Source organism: Pongo abelii, chromosome 4 (assembly GCF_028885655.2).
Source record: "Pongo abelii isolate AG06213 chromosome 4, NHGRI_mPonAbe1-v2.0_pri, whole genome shotgun sequence".
Lineage (NCBI taxonomy): Eukaryota > Metazoa > Chordata > Mammalia > Primates > Hominidae > Pongo > Pongo abelii.
In genome coordinates this window covers 90,555,413-90,570,036 of record NC_071989.2, presented here as the reverse complement: position 1 = coordinate 90,570,036, position 14,624 = coordinate 90,555,413, and the positions used below count along the sequence as shown (strand labels likewise).

Here is a 14,624-nt window from a genome sequence, read left to right as displayed (position 1 = left end):
ATTCCTAGTAGGAAAACATTCTCTGAATGAATACCCTAATGGCAAACCACTGTAAAATGCCTCAGCTGCATTTAGGGGAGAAGGGTAGGGATTATCTTCAAAGCATCCCAGCTCTCTTGATGAGAAGGTCAGAGGTACACTGCTTTGTATTATTGCGACATCCATAAGGTGATCTAGGTTGTTTTTCCTTCAGCAAGGGCTTTTTTCATCAGAAGGGCATTATGCTTGACCTCCAAATTTGGCTGATGATTTACTGATAAGATTCATAACCTTTGGGTTGCTCTGGTATTGTGACATATTTGCTGGGTTCTGAGCCATATCCTGGAAGGCCACCATAACTTCTGGACCCTGCATGGCTGCAAGAACCTCTGAATCACTGAGAATTTCATTGAGTCCAGGCATTCTGGCCATTCCAGACATTCCTTAGGGAAAATTACCAGGCATTCCCCCAGGAAAGCCACCTGGAAAAGAGCTATACTGAGCTCCTGAGTGTCATCTGGCTTCTTCCTCCCTCTGGGCTCTCATGCTCTTCTTGAGCCTTCTTAACTCTGTCTATTCTTGCTTTGATCTCTCGCCCTTCATGTTTTCACTCATACTTTCTCTGATGTTCTGCAATTTTCTATGCCCTAGGTTGAACTTCTTTCAGCATTGCACTAGCATCTTCATCATAATCCAATTTACAGGCAAGGGCAAGATCATGTGCTGCTTCTTCCCAGTGGCCTAGAAATCTGTGTGCTTTCCCTCACCACTTGTAAGGCTGAGCTGAATCAGGATGTATTTCAATGGCTCTGTCACAGTCTTGGATGGCAGCATTTGGCTCCTGTAATTTGACAAAGACACTTGCCCTCTTGGCATACAAAATGGCCAAGCGAGGATTCAGCTTGATGGCATCTGTGAATAAGTCAATGGCTTTCTGCAGTTCACCATCATTTAGGGCTTCAATAGCAGCCACTTTTTTATCATTTGCCTGATTCATCATCTCCTCTGTTATCTCTGCATTTTAATCTCCCATTTCTTGAGAGGTATCAGTGTCTGGTTCAATCACAACTTCATTATCAATAACTAGATCACTTTCCTCACTTGATGGTGTTAGATATGAATTCTAAATTTCTCTTCAAAGAATCAATATGTCAGTGTGTTCAATTCTTTGCCTTCTGCTTTTAAACTTCCTCATAAAGCAACCTTTATCAATCACCTGCTCCACCCTGACTCATTCTGATCACCTGCCCCACCATGACTCATTCTGATTACCTGCTCCACCCTGACTCATCCTGATTACCTGCTCTGCCTTGGCTCATTCTGATCACCTGCCCCACCCTGACTCATTATGATCACCTGCCCCAACCTGACTCATTCTGATCAACTGCCCCATCCTGACGCATTCCAATTACCTGCTCCACCCTGACACATTCTGGTTACCTGCTCCTCCCTGACTTCTCCTCCACTCTGACTTATTCCATAACCATTTTTCCTGCCAAACCACTCATCCCATCACTCTCTTTAAATTAGCAATCAGAATTAGTTTAGCCTGTGCAGTCTAACCCTAGCCAATTGGGGAACGACACAGCAGCAGGCCATGTGCATCAGGAATAAGAACCCCTTTCCCACCCGGGTGTGTTCTTGCTATTGTTCCATCTGCAATTGAGCACCCTTTCTGCAGAAAGTAAAGATAGCCTTGCTAAGAGATCATTTGTCTCCATGCTGACTTTTCTTTGCAGCACCAATTAACTATTTCTAACAATTTTGGGGGCTTGTCCAGGATTACAGTCTCCTCTAGGGTCAGTCTCCGGTCCTCTCTTGTGAGAAGGCATGCCCCACTACCTCGTTTTTGGCAGCCTCAGGGGTGAGGAACCGAGATCCACCCAGTGTGACGAATAAACTGGGACTCTCAGCAACGTGGAAAGAAACTGGCTAGCGACCTAGGTTAAAGGATCCTCACATACCGTGGCGACAACTCTGTGCACAGACCAAGGAAGGAGAAACCATGGGAGCCAGTAAAGTACTTCCTTGGTGGTCAAATTCTGGAGGGCTAAATGTGTATGTGCATGAATGATCACAAACAACGCTTCTTATGGTGTTGTTCATGTGGATGGTGACAAGTCCTACTGCTGGAGTGAGTGGGTCCTCTCCACAGTTCTGTAGCTACTTCATATGGCTTAGGGTGGATCCTGCTGTGGGATTTATACCGGCACACCAATGCTAAGAGGGGTCTAATTCTTCCTTGGGGGAGCAGCCAGAGAAGACAACACGAGTGGGAAGTGTGCAAAGGACCTTCAGAGGGGGAAAGGGAGGAAACAGGTCAACCTTCCAGGGCAGCAAGACAAGACATCCCTGGTTTGAGGGGTTGAGCCTTCCAGGACAGGCAAGGCAAGACACCCCTGGTTTGAGTGGTTGAGCCTTCCACAAATTTCAGAGGGTTGAACCTTACACAAACCTCTGGTAGTAAGAAAAATATTCAGAACTCCCCTTTCCTTTCTTCTTGGGGGGAAGAAAGAGTAGCTCCACTCCTGCTGGTCCCTCCCCTAGGGGAAGGGGAAGGAGAGGGGAGAACAGCAGCATAAGCAGCTGGCAGAGGCAGGGAAAGGCCAGCAGAGAGGAAAAAGAAACTTGGAGAGGAAATCAGAGAGAAAGACAAAGAGAGAAAGACATAGAGAGTCAAAGAGAGAGAGAGAGAGAGATAGAAGTAGTGAAGAGAAAACAGTGTACCCTATTCCTTTAAGTTCCAGGGTAAATTAAAACCCTATAATTGATAATTGAAGGTCTTCTCCTTAACCCTATAACACTCCAATACCACCTTGTTGTCAGTGTAAACAAGGGTGTAGCCTGAAAGCACTGAGGCCACTGACAACCCGTAGCCTTTCCTAATCAAAAATCCTTAACCTAGTAACCTGCGGATGGCCCAAATGCATTTAATTTGTAGTGGCAACTGCTTTGTTAACAGAAGAAAGTAGAAAAATAACTTTTAGAGGAAACTTCACTGTGAGCACACCTCATCAGGTCAGAACTATCCTAAGTCAAAAAAAAAAAAAAAAAAAAAGCAAAAATGTAGCATACTGACTCAAGAACCTTAAAGTATGAGGCTATTCTGTTAGAAAAAGATGATTTAACATTAACCACTGAAAATTCCTTTAACCCAGCAGGTTTCCTAACAGGGGATATAAATCTTAATTGATTACCCTACAAAGGTCCAACCTGACCTAGAAGGAACTCCCTTCGGGACAGGGTGATAGATGGTTCTTCCCGGGTGATTGAGGGAAAAAGACACAATGGGTATTCAGTAAGTGATAAGGAAACTCTTGTAGAAGCAGAGTAAGGAAAATTGCCTAATAATTAGTCTGCTCAAACGTGTGAGCTGTTTGCATTCAGCCAAGCCTTAAAGTACTTACAGAATCAGGAAGGAGCCATCTATACAAATTCTAAGTTAATATGGACTGAATAAGTCTTATTAATAGCAAAGAATAATTGAAATCCCAAACTTACAAAGTTTTCAACAAAAGTAAAATTTGCTAAAAGTTAACAATGTAACATGTATTATCCTAACTTCTAATTTTGTGGCCTAAGGCAGTCTAGTCCACAGACATGAAGGAAGTTCACTTTGGAAAAGAATGGTTATCTTTGAAAACAAAAAATGGGGGAGAATTTATGTAAAAACAATATTATATGGTAAATTCTTGTCCTAAAACAAATTAACTGGTTGTTTAAAGAAAGGGATGTTTGCAACAAGTCAGAAAGTTGAGGCATATCGAAGAATTGTCTGTGAAAGTCGTGAAAAAAAGTTATAAAAGGGAATTTATGCAAGAAATGTTGTATAATTTAAAAGTAATTAGGCCTCCTGAATGTAAAACTATTGAAGAAACAGTTTATGTGCAAGGTGTGCAAGGAAAGTAAAATATATTTTTGGTAAAAGGATTATAAGGAGGCATAAGAATATGGATTTTTACCTACAGTAAAAGGTTAAAAAAATATTTTATTGGCTGGGCATGGTGGCTCACACCTGTAATCCCAGCACTTTGGGAGGCTGAGGTGGGCGGATCATGAGGTCAGGAGATTGAGACCATCTTGGCTAACACGGTGCAACCCCATCTCTACTAAAAATACAAAAAATTAGCTGGGTGTGGTGGCGGGCGCCTATAGTCCCAGCTACTCGGGAGGCTGAGGCAGGAGAATGGCATAAACCCGGCAGGTGGACCTTGCAGTGAGCCGAGATAGCACCACTGCACTCCGGCCTGGGCAAAAGAGCGAGACTCCATCTCAGAAAAAAAAAAAAAAAAAAAAAAATTTGTTTTAAAGGTTTAAGCAAGTTTTGAAATGTTAATTTTGTAAAGGAAATTCTGTGTGTAAACATAATGGCTAAAGTTAAAGGGGTATCATCCAGTTTTTCTGTGAACTGGACATTAAAATAAAAGCACAACAGTTTTTTCTTAAAGCACTAACCTGCTGTTTAACAAAAATTATAAATGGTTAAAAAGAGTCTATAAAAATCTTACCTTATGGTCAGACATTAAAATTGGATAAATATGTCTATAAGGTTTTGTTAAAATTAAGTTTAACATTAATAACACTAATATAAAGGTGAAATTTAGTTCATCTGATATAAAATCATACAGGAAGCGCTGTTAAATATAAAACAGTGTTTGGCTTTCCTTGGTCTAAAAACTAATAAAAATAGGTGCTAAAGAAAGTTTCTCAGGCTGGGTGCGGTGGCGCACGCCTGTAATCCCAGCACTTTGGGAGGCTGAGGCAGGCGGATCACGAGGTCAGGAGATTGAGACCATCCTGGCTAACACGGTGAAACCCTGTCTTTACTAAAAGTACAAAAAATTAGCCAGGCGTGGTGACCGGCGCCTGTAGTCCCAGCTATTCAGGAGGCTGAGGCAGGAGAATGGCCTGAACCCAGGAGGCGGAGGTTGCGGTGAGCGGAGATTGCGCCACTGCACTCCAGACTCCAGCCTCGGTGACAGAGCGAGACTCCTTCTCAAAAACAAAACAAAACAAAAAAAAAAAGAAAATTTCTCAGCAGGAAGGCACCAAGGACTATAAAGTCCACTGCTGATGTCCCCACATTTAAAACAAAAGATCAGTTTCTTAGAAATTATTTACTTGGTTTAACCTCCACTTCCTCTTCCCTTAAAACAAGAGGTCTTTCAGCAGAGGCGCCACCTTTGGAGTTTCCAGTACATCAGCATTGGCCTGGGGATCACGTTCTCATCAAAGGGTGGAAAGAAGGGAAACTTGAGCCAGCCTTGGAAGGACCCTGCATTGTGCTGCCAACCACCAAGACTGCTGTTTGTACAGCAGAAAAGGATGGACACATCACACCCGAGTCAAGCAAGTGCCATTATCATCAGAATCATGGGTCATTGTTCCTGGACAAACCTCTACCAAATTAAAGCTAAAAAAAAGCTTAGTCCATCTATCTTTTCCTTCCTTTCCTTACTCAGTGCTTATATCCATTACTATTCCTACCACTAGCAACTCTTACCCCACTTTAGAGCACTTCTATGGTTTAGGAGCAGAAGTCACTGGAAAGGATCCTATAGGCTTCTTTAAGGTGTGCTTTGTTCTCCCTCCTCCACCTCCTATGGCTGCCCCTTTCCCAAACCTATGAAATCAAACTATGACTCGCCTCATGCCAAATGACAAAAGCAACGTCTCAGTAGTAGAAATAGGAGACCTAAGGCAAACCATAGCCATTGAAACAGGGTATAAAGATGTAAATGCCTGGTTAAAATGGATTAAATATTCCATCCACATGTTAAACAAAGGCAATTGTTATGCTTGTGTGCACTGCAGGCCAGAGGCCCAGGTTGTCCCCTTTCTACTAGGGCAGTCCTCCAGTCAACTGCACGTGGGCTGCATGGTAGCTCTCTTACAGGATTCTACAGCCTGGGGTAACAACTTGTGCCAAGATCTCTCTCTGCTATATCCCGAATTTCAACATCCTGCAGGTCAGCCCCCGAGGGCCATCCAGCTTCCATCTCCCAACACTAAGTTCACTTAGTGTCTCGGACTGAGAGACAGGACTAGCTGGATTTCCTAGGCCAACTAAGAATCCCTAAGCTTAGCTGGGAAGGTGACCGCATCCATCTTTAAACAGGGGGCTTGCAACTGAGCTCACACCGGACCAATCAGAGAGCTCGCTAAAATGCTAATTAGGCAAAAACAGGAGGTAAAGAAATAGCCAATCATCTATTGCCTGAGAGCACAGCAGGAGGAAAAAGGATCAGGCTATAAACCTAGGCATTCGAGCAGGCAACTGCCACCCACTTTGGGTCCACTCCTTGTATGGGAGCTCTGTTTTCACTCTATTAAATCTTGCAACTGCACTCTTCCGGTCCTTGTTTGTTATGGCTCTAGCTGAGCTTTCGCTCGCCATCCACCACTGCTGTTTTGCCGCCGTTGCAGACCCGCTGCTGACTTCCATCCCTCTGGATCCAGCAGGGTGTCCACTGTGCTCCTGATCCAGCAAGGCGCCCATTGCCGTTCCCGATCGGGCTAAAGGCTTGCTATTGTTCCTGCACGGCTAAGTGCCTGGGTTTGTCCTAATCGAGCTGAACACTAGTCACTGGGTTCTACTGTTCTCTTCTGTGACCCATGACTTCTAATAGAGCTATAATACTCACTGCATGGCCCAAGATTCCATTCCTTGGAATCCATGAGGCCAAGAACCCCAGGTCAGAGAACATGAAGCTTGCCACCATCTTGGAAGTGGCCTGCCGCCATTTTAGGAGTGGCCCACCACCATCTTGGGAGCTCTGGGAGCAAGGACCTCTGGTAACATCACGACAGGGAGGAAACTTAGTGTTCCTTGGAGACCTGAAGGGATGCAGTGAGCTTAAAAATTTTCAAAAGCTTACCAATCAGTCAGCCCTTATTCATCCCTGAGCAGATGTGTAGTAGTATTATGGTGGACCTTTACTGAACACTCTGCTGAGTAACTCAAGTGGGACTTATGCTTTAGTCCAATTGGCTATCCCTTTCACCCTGGCATTTCATCAATCAGAGAAAGGAAAAATAAGACATCGTAAAGCAAAAGAAGCCCCTTATGGGTCATTTTACTATCATGTCTATTTAGACACAATTAGAGTCCCATGGGGAATACCAGATCAATTTAAAGCCTGAAATCAAATAGCTGCAGGATTTGAGTCAATATTTTAGTGGGTGACAATTAAGAAAATGTAAACTGGATAAACTACATCTATTACAACCAACAGTGATCTATTAATTAGAGCAGAGATGCTGTTAAAGGAATAGCTGAATAATTAGGGGCTACTAGCCAGATGGCTTGGGAAAAATAAGATAGCCTTAGACATGATATTAGCAGAAAAAGGAGGAGTTTGTGTCATAATTAAAACTCAATGTTGCACCTTCATCCCAAACAACACTGCCCCTGATGAAAGTATAACAAAAGACATTGCAAGGTCTGACTGCTCTGTCCAATAAGTTAGCCAACAACTCAGGGGTAAATGACCCTTTTACAGGATGGCTAGAAAAGTGGTTTGTTAAATGGAAAAGAATAATAGCCTCAATTCTTACTTCCCTCACAGCCGTAATGGGTTTACTTATTCTAGTCGGGTGCTGTGTCATAGCATGCATCCGTGGTTTGGTACAGAGACTCATAAAAATGGCTCTTACTAGAATCTCCCTTAACTATCCTACACCTTATCCAGAGAAGCTTCTTCTTTTGGAAAATCAAGCAGAACAACTAAGCTGAGACATGTTAAAGAAGTTTGAAGAGAAAGAGCTGTAAGGTAAATGCAAGAGGAAGAAATGTTAGATATGAGTTATAAATTTCTCTTCAAAGAATCAATATGTCAGTATGTTCAATTCTTTGCCTTCTACTTTTAAACTTAACTTCCTCATAAAGCAACCTTTTTTGATCATCTGCTCCACCCTGACTCATTCCAATTACCTGCTCCGTCCTGACTCATCCTCCACTCTGACTCATTCCATAACCATTTTTCCCGCCAAACCACTCATCCCATCACTCTCTTTAAATTAGCCAATCGGAATTAGTTTAGCCTGTGCAGTCTAACCCTAGCCAATAGGAGAATGACACAGCAGCAGGGGCCATGTGCATCAGGAATAAGAACCCCTTCCCCTCCCTTGTCCAGGTGTGCTCTCACCATTGTTCCATCTGCAATTGAGCACCCTTTCTGCAGAAAGTAAAGATGGCCTTGTTGTGAGATCATTTGTCTCCGTGCTGACTTTTCTTCATGGCACTGATTATCTATTTCTAATAATGGTTCATCTGCCTTTAAGTCTTCCTCCACCTTCTTACTATCAGTTTTTTTTCCCCCTTGGTATTTTCTTATCATTTATCTTTCTGAGTAGCAGATGGTACTTTACTCCCCATGACCTCCACCCACTCCCTCAGGAAGCGCATTTCCTTGGTGTGCAGAATGCTCAGATCCAGCTTACACATTTTCACAAAGGCCCAAAGCTCGTTCACTTTGTGGGGGTCCATGGTTGGAAGGTGGTGGGCGAAGCTGACGGGCTGCAGCTCAGTTCCAGGCCCAGGCGCGGCTTGACGTGACCACGCAGAAGACTCTGATAAATTTATGAATTGCTTTTCTGTGTTATATTGGAGATTACACAGAATAAAACTGGTATTTTGAATTCTTGGTGAGAGAGCTCACATACTGCCATCTTGTTAGGGTCACTCACTTGTTCCTTGTTTTGTCCATTTAGAGAGGGCATTTTTCCCTTGTAGATATATGTCTAATGTCTTTGCATTAAAGGATTATTTATTCCAGTCTTTTCTGTTTGGCTTGTTTTGGTTTTTATTGGATATATTTGCTTAGAGATTCTTTTTTTTTTGAGATGGAGTCTCACTCTTTTTGCCCAGGCTGGAGTGCAGTGCTGTGATCTAGGCTCACTGCAACCTCTGCCTACCGAGTTCAAGCGATTCTCCTGCCTCAGCCTCTGGAGTAGCTGGGATTACAGGTGCCCCCCACCACACTCTGCTAATTTTTTTGTATTTTTAGTAGAGACAGGGTTTCACCATGTTTGGCCAGGCTGGTCTTGAAATCCTGACCTCAGGTGATCCACCCACCTCAGCCTCCCAAAGTGCTGGGATTACAGGCATGAGCCACCATGCCCAGCCCTGCTTACAGATTCTTTACTGCTAGATCACTACCTCCTTTTTCGGCTGTAGGTTGTACCTTAAGCCCGGGTTTATAATGGCTTTATGAACAATCAGAGCATTGCTCTTCCCCAGTGAGGACTGTTGCAAATGGGGTATTTTGGTAGTGTGGGAAGGCTGGCTAGGGATTCCTGCACAGGGGCCCTGTGGCATGAATCCTCTACAGCATGATGCTGCAGGACAGCCACTCCCATTTGGTGTCTCCTTTGGCTGAGTTCCAGAGCATAGTTTCCAAGACTGGTGACAGTAGTCCCACCTCCCTCCTTGGTCTTTGCTTGTTCTCAGGGATATTTCTCCCTTCAGGCACTCATTAGGTTTCCTATGGAGTAAGGTGAGGACAGGTCGCCTGCCAGGGAAACCAAACTGGAGGGGAAGTTTTCTGTCCACCTCAATCTCACTTTTTCCAGTGTAGAAATCATGAGCTGAGAGGAAATTTTGTGTGCACTTGATGCTGGGCAGAATGTTGGAAGGGACATCACTGGTGTAGAAATCTGATTCTCTTACCATCTACTCAGAGTTTTGTTTGTTTTTTTACACTTCTCTGTGACCACAGGAAGTGTTTCATTCTCATGTTTGAGTTCTGGGATATGCTAGTGATAATCCCAGCACTATATATTTGTTTTTGGTTTTCTGTTGGGGACAGTGAAGCCAGCTTGCTTCTGTAGCTCCATTTTGGAACCAGAAGTCCACATGCATGATTCTTTAGTAATACTCATTCTTTGAAAGAGACTGGTTAGTGTTTTATAGATGAAAGACAATATTGGGGTTATTGTATATAGAGAATGCTATAATTTAGAATTTGGAGAAGAAAAGGGAAACTAACAAAGCAGAGAAAAATTTTCAATGTAAAATTCCGTAAGCTTAAAGGAAAAGTAGAGGATATCACTAGGAATTGAGAAAGGATTATAGCAGAACTTTCCATTTCCTACAGGAAACAATAAACTCCATCCTTTCCTATGTAAAGCTAGGTTAGCTATGTGCTCTTCACATTCAGTAGGTGGCCAGCAAATCATTTCTTTCAGGCTTGAGGCCACAATGCATTCTCTTCTAAGTTTTGTAGAAAAATCATAAACTGGGTATTAGAAAATTGACTTCTATTTTCTGCTGTCTGTCTCTGGCTTAGAAACTTCATGAAAATAATACAATAGTCCCTACTCATGAATTTTAATTTGTTCTTTTCTCTGCCAAATGAAGGGATGTATGAGAGACAGACCCACTGGTGTCATCCAGCTTAACCATTCTCTGATTTTCCTTTTCCCGTTGCCTGGCTATTAGATTAAAAACTATAGATGACTTCCTAGCTTAAATAAACTAAAGTAAGTTTCACTTATTATTGTTTTGTAAAAAGAAGATGACTTTGGCTATTTAACAAGAAACATGTTTTCTGAGTATTGCTTCCAGCACTGGTGATGGATTTATATTGAGCCATGCACTGTTCCTTGTGACTGGCTGGGGTTAAATGTTGAACTTGCACTTATGAATCAAGGGAAATCCTCCACTTAAAGTTCACATTTATGACTTTGACCTCATTAACACTGAACTTTAACCTCTAACCAGCTGAGCTAACCAGCCACAAATACTGATCAGTCAAGGATAAAAGAAAGTTCCTTGATTGTTCAGCTCAGTTGCATTTACCAGATGCATGTATTTGGATAAGCCACTTAAACTCTCAGTTTCCTCAAGTGTAAAATGGCTGCTATGATTTCACTTTATAAAATACTTGTAAGTTGCTTTGTTATAACATATTTAAACCATGTAGATGAGATTTCGGTTTTTAGCAAGAGCTCAGTATTTGGTAGTTGAAGGGTAGTAGACGTTGAATTGAAAAATTGGGATTGCTATTTAATGTACATAAAACTTAAAATAACAACACAGATCATATTAACATCCAAATGTGGATACAGATATCCCATGTTGGCCACTGGGAGAAATGAACCTAAAGGCAGACTGATGCTATCGTTTTCTCTCCTTGCCTCATAAGTAAGAAAATGCAAACCAGTCAGAGTGCAAACAATATGAGAGTATCATGGCCAGGATTCCCAAAATTGTTATTTGAATCCCCCTATGATAGTTCCCAAGTATTAATCTCAATCTGTGAATGTAAAAATAAACTATAATGAAAGGGTCTATATGATAAGAAATTAATTTTTAAACCTGCTTTAATTTGAGAGAGGACTTCTTAGCTATTTACCTCTACTTTTCTCCATCTCTTCTTTAGGATACCCATCAAAACAATGGTGTATAAGGAGGATATTAACGCAAGAGTATAGTCCGTCCACAAGTAAAAGAAAAAGCAGGATAGATAGTAGGCTCTCCAGGTATATTGAAAGTGTACGCTGGTAGAAGAACTCCTTTGCATGCATGTTGTTTGTTAATTTATAATAAGCATTATCTTTCCATATTTGCACAAAAATGGAAACTTCTACTTGCACTGTTGACAGAAACTATGGATATAAGCCATCTTCCATCTTTCTGTTTTCTTACTAGGTAGCTGCTATCATCCACCAACTCTAATTTATTAACTACTGTTGGAGGTGAGATCCTTTCTTTTTAAACTTGCAGGTCCTTGAAAGCAAATGTGTTCACTTTTTTGGTCCTCAGGTAGATCCAGGTCTTTCAGAACCTAAGAGTAAGCATGATCTCCACAATGTAACCTTTGGTCAAAACAATGCATGGAGGTGATAAGGTGAGATATTGTGTTCTAAGTATACTAGAGCAATCAAAAAATATTTTAGTTCTTGATCTTGGAAAAATTTCTCCTTCGGCTCAGCACACTAGCGTAAAATCATCTGTATCATTCCATTTTTATAAAGCTTAATGTTATAACTATGGATGACATTGTTAAATTGAATATTACAAAAAAATTTTTGGCTGCTCTAGGTTCTGGGGCTTAGAGGCCATTGGTTGGAGCAATTATGACTCCCCCTTATTCCCTTACAACATATCCATTTGCATTTGGATCCTGTATATTGCCATAGAAACTTGTTGGGTGAAACAAGAAAGGTCCAGGGATGTAAACCATGTCTTGTGGCTAGGCTTTTCTGTTTGATGTCAGTTTTGCAGGAATGGGGTCCATGATATTAAGCATATCCTAGGAGTAAGAGGGTCTGGTCTGGTGCTCATGTGGGAGTGAAGGGTAGCAAAAGAGCTGAACTGGCAAAAGGGGGAGTGCCAGGCTACTTCTGGAATCTGCTCAGATTAGGTCACACTTTGGTGTTGTATACGTACAACATATGGGTGTGTATATGGGAAAAATTTTGCATGTATTTACTTTGAAACAACTGGAGTATTAAAGAGCTGAGACAGGACTGTTTCCCATAGGTCATCCACCCTCTTATATTCATCTTCACCATCACTACTATCCTGGGGTACACTATCATCATCTTTGGTTATTTGTTATACTGCACTAACCTCCAAATTGGTCTTCCACTTTCCACTTTTGCCCTGCTACCACCCATTCCTCATTTAGCAGCTAGAATCAGATCGCCTTTTTCAGTCTGAACTTCAATAGTTTTGCTTTTTATAAGTAATTAAATTCAAACTCCTTTCTATGGCCTACAGGCCCTACACGGTTTGATCTCTGCCTATTTCGTGACCTCATCTTCTACTCTCTTCTTTGCCTATCGTGCCCCAGACACGCTGGCTTCCTCTCAGCTCATTGCACAGGCCATGCTTATTCCTGATCCAGGGCTGTGCTCACTGGCCCCTTTGCTTTCAATGGTCTTTCCACAGGTTTTCACAGGGCTGAGTCTGGCTGAGCTCAAGGGTTACCTTATCATCATTTCCCTGGACATCTCCTCTAAAATAGCCTTTCTCCACTTCCAGTTACTTCATTTGCAGCTATCCGAATCTGAAGTTTTCTTATTTATTTGTTTACACATTGACTCTTTTCTCACTAGTATAAGCTCCACGAAGGCTGGGGCCCTGACACTCTTGTTTGCCACTTGATTCATGGTATCTAAACAATGCTAGGCACATAATTGTACTCAACAAACATTTATTAAAGTCATCAGAAATAATATTTCCTATTATTGAGAGACTATTAGGTACCAGGTAGAGTTCCAGATGCATAATATACACGGACTTAGTGAATTTTCTTCCAAACCCTGCAGCATAAACATTACTGTCTCTAAGTAGAAGCTGAGATTCAGAAAGATAAGTGAGTTACTCTGGTCATAGAGCTGGAAGTGGCAGAGCTGGGTTTTGATTCTCTAAGTGAATCCAAAGATCATGCTTTTTTCCAGGAAGGTGTGTGTGTGTGTGTGTGTGTGTGTGTGTGTGTGTGTGTATACATCCTCATAAATCAGACATTTATTAATAATTATTAATAGAATTTTTTTGTCTTCTAGTTATTACACTGGGTATGAGGAATAACAAATTTGAGCATCAGTGTTCTACAGAATTGTGCTCAGTAAATACATAATGACTTATCATGTCTGTAAAATTGATAACAGATAGTCTTGTTTTTAACAGAATCACATAAAGAATGTTTGATATAAACATAAAAATATGTACAAAACTCATGGTAGAAAAGTTATAATTCACTGAAAATTAGAATGGTAGAATTAAGTCTTTGAGTTATTTAAGCAGATTTTGTGTCTATTATAATTTTTTTATTTAACAAGTAACTAAAGTTTAAAGCTGTTAAACTCCTCTAAGAAAAAGCCTCAAAAAGCAAACCATCCAAAAAATACTGACTTTTGCTGTTTTCCATATGTGAGGTTATAGAAAACTTCTCATTCTTTTGAATTGTGATAAATGAGCAGTGGAATTAAAATAGCAGCAGAATCTATAATAAATTGATATTTCATACATGCAAATTCCTCTGAGATAGTCTGATTTCTCTGACAAATCCGGCCCCACCACCGTCTTGTTAGGTAGATTGACGTAACCTGACAGGGTAAGCAAATCCTCTTCTTTCAAGTTGCAGCTACTGACAGGATTGAGACATTTCGTTTTGAAAGGAAATTTATCCTCTTGAGCTCCTTACACCATAAAAGACACAAGTTCTTCCATGGAAGCAAGGTCTTCATGGAGATAGCATCTGGAACTCATTGCTGAGCAACTGCTCAGCTTCCCTATATAAACATTGCCTTTCTTCCCTTCATCTTTTTTTCTGATGTAAAATTTGAAAGATTGGTGAGAAATCTAATTTTGATAATCAAATAATATTTACTGGAGAAATTTGTATCAAAGTTTGTTTCATTCTCATAAAACCTAAAAGATGGAAATAAGTCCCTATCAGAATACCTGTTATTCAGCTGATCTCTGATAATTTCTTTTTTTGAAGGTACCACATGTAGATAGAGATATTTAGAGCACATTTAGAAGACATGCAGGTCAGTCTTTAAGACTGGAGGAAAACAGGAATGTGTTTTTACACTTGAGGTCTGAGCACTTAAAGACTATTGAACTCACAGCAAAATGTCATAGGTTTTTGAGGTAAAGCACATGTACATTTAGTGAAAAGTCAGGTTTT

General features: G+C 41.2%; 1 long non-coding RNA gene and 1 pseudogene across 1 annotated transcript in view; one reads left to right on the top strand and one right to left on the bottom strand.

Annotated features, from left to right (window-relative positions):
• Window positions 1-219: 219 nt before the first annotated feature.
• LOC100442022 (hsc70-interacting protein-like) lies at window positions 220-8,467 on the bottom strand (annotated as a pseudogene).
• LOC134761406 (uncharacterized) overlaps window positions 1,620-14,624 on the top strand; it is a 49,223-nt gene continuing 36,218 nt past the window's right edge. Inside the window, exon 1 of the long non-coding RNA XR_010139983.1 lies at window positions 1,620-1,994. This is a non-coding gene — a long non-coding RNA (uncharacterized LOC134761406). The remainder of the gene's footprint in view (window positions 1,995-14,624) is intronic.